The sequence below is a fragment of the Drosophila miranda genome (genome assembly GCF_003369915.1).
Source record: "Drosophila miranda strain MSH22 chromosome Y unlocalized genomic scaffold, D.miranda_PacBio2.1 Contig_Y1_pilon, whole genome shotgun sequence".
Taxonomy (NCBI): Eukaryota; Metazoa; Arthropoda; class Insecta; order Diptera; family Drosophilidae; genus Drosophila; species Drosophila miranda.
This window is the reverse complement of record NW_022881603.1, coordinates 28,017,550-28,024,363: the sequence shown is the minus strand read 5'-3', so window position 1 is coordinate 28,024,363 and position 6,814 is coordinate 28,017,550.

The following is a 6,814-nucleotide window of genomic DNA, read 5'->3' as shown; positions in this document are numbered from 1 at the left end:
CCACACACACACACACAAGCATAGAGCTCAACAGAGTTGAGCGTTTTCAAGTGCGGTTGTTTTGAATCACGGGCTCCTGATTTCCGTTTTTAGCATCCGCGCTGAGCGTGTTACCTGGAAGAAAAGCTTTTGAGAGCAGGTTGCTGTCGCGCCGGTACGTACTGCGTATAAAAACCGGCCCCACCGGCATCCCGCTCTGTTGCAGGGGCACAATCAGTGCGCTCCAGGCAGCAGGGGAAGGGGGGGTGAACCCTTGTTTTGGCGCCTTCCACTTCCACTTTCCACATTGTTGGTGGAGGGAAAAAAGGAAAGGTGCCGATCGCCGGCACCCGAGCCATCTCCAGCAGCAGCGGCGCAGAGTCGGGACCTTGACTCTAGGGAGACCCCCAAGAGGGTTCGGGACCCAGCCAGCCCGGGAAGTTCCCAGAGGCAAACGCCGCCCAAGAAGAGCAAGGCCCACCAGGAGACTACCTGCCTAGAGAACCTCTCGGAGCTGGGAAAAATCCTTGACGAGGTTCAGACCAGGATGATGGACAAAAATACGCGCCACATCAACATGGCCACCAGAGCACTGTTCGTGCGCATGAAGGAGCTGCACTCGAACATCATCGAATCGAGCCAAGAGGCTGCAGCGGGTAGAAGCGCGCTGCAGGAAGGCTCCGACGCCCAAGGCCTGTGCCCGAAATGCTCACAGAGCACGCGGAGCGCAGACAAGGAGCAGCAGACAACGACCGTCTGGAGGAAAGATGCCGCAGCGCAAACCGAACCGTGGCGTAGACTTAGCCAGCCATCCGTGGCCGAAGGTCCAATAGGGGAGCCGGGAACCCCACCTACGCGCCCAAGGCAGCGAAAAGGAGCTATCGCAACCAAGAGGACCCTTAAAAAGGCCCCGTTGCGGCCACACGGAGACGTGGCGACGACCAGCGCCATGAGGCAGCCCAAGAGCCCCGGAATCCCGGACAGCGAATGGAGCGTGGTGGCCAAGAGGCCGAGAGCAGCACGCCGCGCTCGCCCAGACGCGGTCATAGTTCAGGCCTCCGGGAAGTCGTACAGCGATATTCTGGCAATGGTCACCAGACGACACGACAACCAGCTTTCCGACCTGGGAAGCTGCGTCTCCAAGGTACGCCGCACCATAAACGGCAACCTTCTGCTGGAGATGGCAAAAGACAGCGTGGAGAGTGCTGAGGGCATGAAAGCCAGCATCGCACGTGTCCTCGGCGATGGAGCGTCTGTGCGCGCAATGACGGAAGACTCGAAGGTGGTCATATTGAAGATACGGGACATCGACTCCCTCGCGACGGAGCAGGAGATCTGTGCCGCTCTAACTCGCCAATTCAACATTGACGAGGGTCGAGTAAGAGTCCGCAGTCTGCGCCGCGGATACGCGGAGTCCCAGCTGGCGGTGGTCAGCTTGCCCTTCTTCCTGGGCCAAGCGGTCCTGAAAGGCGGCAAGGTGAGGACCGGCTGGACCATATGTAGGATCCGGGAAAGAGATGGACTCCCAAGGTGCTACCGATGCCTGGAAACCGGGCATATCGCACGGAACTGCAAGAGTACAGTGGACAGGAGTGGCTGCTGCCTCAAATGCGGGGAGAAAGGGCACAAAGTTGCCGAATGCAAAAAAGAGCCTGCGTGCTTCATCTGCTCAGCAGCTGGAAAGAAGGAGGTCACGCACCAGGCAGGTACTAAAAACTGCCCAGCCACGCGAAGCGGGGTCGGCAAAACCAGGACGACATGCAGTTGATCCAACTCAACCTGAATCACTGCAGGGCCGCACAGGATCTCCTGACGCAGACGCGCGAGCTTGGCGATGTGGCACTCCTCAGCGAACCACATAAGGTGGGCAGCAGCAGCGATTGGGCCACGGACCTTACTGGCAAAGCGGCCCTGTGGCTCTGTGGCGTCGACGCGCCACAATTGCGCGACACCAAGTCGGCAGACGGGTTCGTCCGAGGGTATGTTGGCGGCATATGGTTCTACAGCTGCTACCTGGCACCCAGCCTCTCACTGGAGACTTTCAGCCGCATTATGGACGAGCTGAGCTGCGATCTGCGAGGACGGAACAACGTCGTAGTCGGAGGCGACTTCAACGCCTGGGCCCTGGAATGGGGGTCCTCCCGTACAAACGCCAGAGGCCGCACGGTGTTGGAGGCTTTTGCCTCTCTGGACGTCGTCCTTCTGAACGAAGGGTCCCAACACACTTTCAGCAGGGCAGGTGTAGGGTCGATCATCGATCTCACCAATGCCAGCAGCACGCTGGACCGGCACGCCCGATGGAGGATCAGCGACGTATACACTGCCAGCGACCACGAGGCCATACTATGCACCCTGGGCACCCTTGACCGATCGAGAGGTACCCCGTTCCGGCATGGGAAGGTGTACCGCCAGGACACGCTGAGGGCCCAAGCCTTCGCAAGCGCCCTTGAGAGCTACTCTGCAAACGATGCAGACGGAGCCAACGATATGGCGACCAAATTGGCGGACGCACTTGAAGGCGCCTGCGACCAGAGCATGCTACCGAGAGGGACGTTCCGGAAGCACAAGGATCCAGTTTTCTGGTGGAGTGAAGCGATTGCGGTTCTCCGTAGAACCTGCCACCGGGCCAGAAGGCTGCTCCAGCGAGCCAGAGGCACACCGCACTTGGCCCGATGCAGCGAGACCTACAAAGCGGCGAGGAAGGATCTGAAGACCACCATAAGGAACAGCAAGAGGGAATGCTTCCTTAAGCTGTGTGATGCCGCCGAAGAGGACCCCTGGGGAGGCGCGTACAGGATGGTGGTGAAGAGGCTGAACGCGGGCAGCAAAGCCCCAACAGATCCAGAGGCACTGGAGGGAATAGTCAGCGCACTGTTTCCTCGAGGACGGCAGATCCCTAGCTCCCTGCGGTTCGAGCATAGCCCAAACGACATCTGCGAGGTTACGGAAGCCGAGGTGTTGCAGGCAGGCAGAAACCTGATACCTAGGAAGGCTCCGGGTCCGGATGCGATCCCCAACAGCGCGCTGAAACTGGCACTTCTTCTACTCCCGAGGGAAGTTGCGGGCCTTTTCAACAAATGCCTCCAGGAGGGGACATTCCCCGAGAGGTGGAAAAGGCAACGGCTGCTACTATTAACCAAGCCGGGCAAGCCGCCAGGGGTGGTCTCTTCCTACAGGCCCATCTGCCTTCTGGACTCCATGGGAAAGGTCTTCGAAAGGGTGATCGGTGCGAGGCTGAGCGCAGCCATCGAAGCAGCAGGCGGTCTCTCCCAGAACCAATACGGGTTCAGGAAAGGGAGGTCGAAGCTGGACGCCATCTTGAGGGTCGTACAAACGGCGGAGGAAGCCATTGTTGGGACTAGGTGGAGAGGCGGAACCAAGTCCTATTGTCTGGTGGTGACACTGGACATAAGGAACGCCTTCAACTCGGCCGACTGGACCCGGACGCTAGAGGCAATGAGGTCCTTCAACATCCCGGGCAACCTACTGAATATAGCGCGCAGCTATTTCAGCAATAGGGTGCTGACAATGGACACGTGTCAGGGCTCTAGGGCATACGAAGTCTCAGCCGGAGTCCCGCAGGGCTCCGTTTTGGGATCTTTGCTCTGGAACGCCATGTACGACGGGGTCCTACGGCTCCCGATGCCAGCCAACACTAACCTGGGGGTTTCGCTGACGACGTCGCAATAGTGGCGGTAGCGAAGGAACTTGCCGCAGTGGAGGAGCTTGCCAACGTCGCCATACAAGCCGTTGAGGCGTGGCTAGCCGCCGCGGGGCTGGAGCTGGCGGCTCAAAAAACGGAGGCGGTCCTGATATCCAGCCGTAAAGTGGTCAAGACCGCCAGAGTGCAGGTTGGTGGGACCACGATCCAATCGCAGAGGTCCATCAAGGACCTACCTAGGAGTCCTCATCGACACGCGCCTGTCCTTCAAAGAGCATCTGGAATACGTCCACACGAAGGCCGGTGGGACCGCGGGAGCGCTATCCAGGATTCTGCTAAACACCAGAGGGCAAAAGCAGGCAACGAGGAAACTGCTGACGAGCGTCGTGACGTCGCAGATGCTCTACGCCGCACCGATGTGGGCAGAAGCCGCGAAGGTGAGGAACTACATGCGAGGAGTGAGGCAACGTACAGTCTGTGCGCCATTAGGATCGCGTGCTCGTTCCGGACCATCTCAGACGAAGCTGCGTTAGTCATTGCCGGGCAAGTTCTGCTCAGGGAGCTGATAAGGGAGAGGAAGAAGATCCATGGTGCCATGATGGACAGTGCAGCCGAGGTACGCTCCAAATCAGAAATAAAGGACCCCGCCAGAAGTACCAGCATGGACAGATGGCAGACTCGATTTGACCACTCACCCAAAGGCCGTTGGACCCACACCCTCATCCCAAGCATAGCATGCTGGGTTGAAAGGAAGCACGGCCAGGTGGATTTCTACCTTACCTGAGCGGACATGGCTGCTTCCGCGGCTACCTCAAGCGCTTCGGCCGCGAGACAGAGGACTGGTGCCCCGAGTGTGGCACAGGCATAGAGGAGGACGCTCGCCACGTCCTCTTCGACTGCCACAGGTTTGACCTCGAGCGTCAGACATTGGAGACAGCAGCAGGGTCTAGGGTCAGCACCGAGACTCTGGTGGCGCTGATGCTGGCAGACCCGAAGGTGTGGGAAGCAGCCGCGGAGTTCGCCTCTAGCGTGATGCGAACGCTTAGGTCCTTGGAGAGAAGGCGGAAGGAGCAGACGGAGTAGGTGTCCACGCCACTGCGAAGCAATGCTTTGCGGCAGTACCGCAGTCCGCGGGGCCCCTAGTCCCAATAGTACTCTTGTCCGTTAAATTAAGTTAAATATAAATTGTATAGTATATATTATAGAGCAAATAAATAAGTATATGAATATAAAAAAAAACACACAAGCATAGATATAGATATAGATGGAGGGAGCTACGACTATCCACGAGGCACGCATTCGAGAAATTCAATTTTAATGCGGCTATTACATAATTTGATCCTTGTTCTGGCCCCGATACTGAATGAATATTAATTAAGCAACGAAATTCGATTTTATGCTAAGCTGCAGCCGGCATCGGAAGGAGCCACAAACTGCAGGCAAGTCGGGGGATCGAAGGAGCTGCAATCCTGTCTTCTGTCTCCTGCACTCAAGCTCCTCCTGCCCTTGGGGCAGCAGACAAAGCAAAGGGCTAACCAAACATAAAACTTTGCCCACAAATTGCTTGCATGACCCCTCCCAAGGCTGGGGCTGGGGCTGCGGCTGCGGCTGGGGCCAATGAAAATATATCGATTGTTAATGGGAGCTCCAAAGGAGTAGGGCAGCTAGAAATGTCCTGTGGTGGTCTGTGCCCGACTTGGATGTGGTGTTTGACCGTTTTCGACGGCTATTTCCATAACAATTTCATGGATGTCTGATGTCTGATGTCTGGTGCCTGTGGCAACTAATTTGACAGGTGACGGCTATTTCCATAACAATTTCATGGATGTCTGATGTCTGATGTCTGGTGCCTGTGGCAACTAATTTGACAGGTGAACGATATTAAGCTGCCACTCCGCTCGCGACGCTCCAATTCAATTAATTTGTGAAAAATAAATAAGCAAAAAGTAGCGCTAAAATGCCTAAATGTCCAGCATAAATATTTAAAATACAATAGTCCGCGTCCGTACTCGCATCCGTGTGTGCTCAGAGCCGTACTCCCGCTCGTACACTGTGCCACAGAGCGCACACACGTCCAGCTGACATCACATTTAATTAATTTAATAGCCGCTTTTAACAAGCATTAATAGCGTTAACTTATTTGACAGGACAGCGCCACTTTTCATTTGCATTTATGAATGCAATGAAGAAACTATGTACACATATGCATGTAGTGTGTACACTGTACATATACTCGAACTTTTATTGGCTTTCATATGTATGCCCAACGATTCTCTTTGTGGTTTCATCATCAATGGTTTTCCAAAGGAGGTTTTCCAACCAAGAGGACCCTTAAAAAGGCCCCGTTGCGGCCACACGGAGACGTGGCGACGACCAGCGCCATGAGGCAGCCCAAGAGCCCCGGAATCCCGGACAGCGAATGGAGCGTGGTGGCCAAGAGGCCGAGAGCAGCACGCCGCGCTCGCCCAGACGCGGTCATAGTTCAGGCCTCTGGGAAGTCGTACAGCGATGTTCTGGCAATGGTCACCAGACGACACGACAACCAGCTTTCCGACCTGGGAAGCTGCGTCTCCAAGGTAAGCCGCACCATAAACGGCAACCTTCTGCTGGAGGTGGCAAAAGACAGCGTGGAGAGTGCTGAGGGCATGAAAGCCAGCATCGCACGTGTCCTCGGCGATGGAGCGTCTGTGCGCGCCATGACGGAAGACTCGAAGGTGGTCATATTGGAGATACGGGACATCGACTCCATCGCGACGGAGCAGGAGATCTGTGCCGCTCTAACTCGCCAATTCAACATTGACGAGGGTCGAGTAAGAGTCCGCAGTCTGCGCCGCGGATACGCGGAGTCCCAGCTGGCGGTGGTCAGCTTGCCCTTCTCCCTGGGCCAAGCGGTCCTGAAAGGCGGCAAGGTGAGGATCGGCTGGACCATATGTAGTATCCGGGAAAGAGATGGACTCCCAAGGTGCTACCGATGCCTGGAACAGGAGTGGCTGCTGTATCAAATGCGGGGAGAAAGGGCACAAAGTTGCCGAATGCAAAAAAGAGCCTGCGTGCTTCATCTGCTCAGCAGCTGGAAAGAAGGAGGTCACGCACCAGGCAGGTACTAAAAACTGCCCAGCCACGCGAAGCAGGGTCGGCAAAACCAGGACGACATGCAGTTGATCCAACTCAACC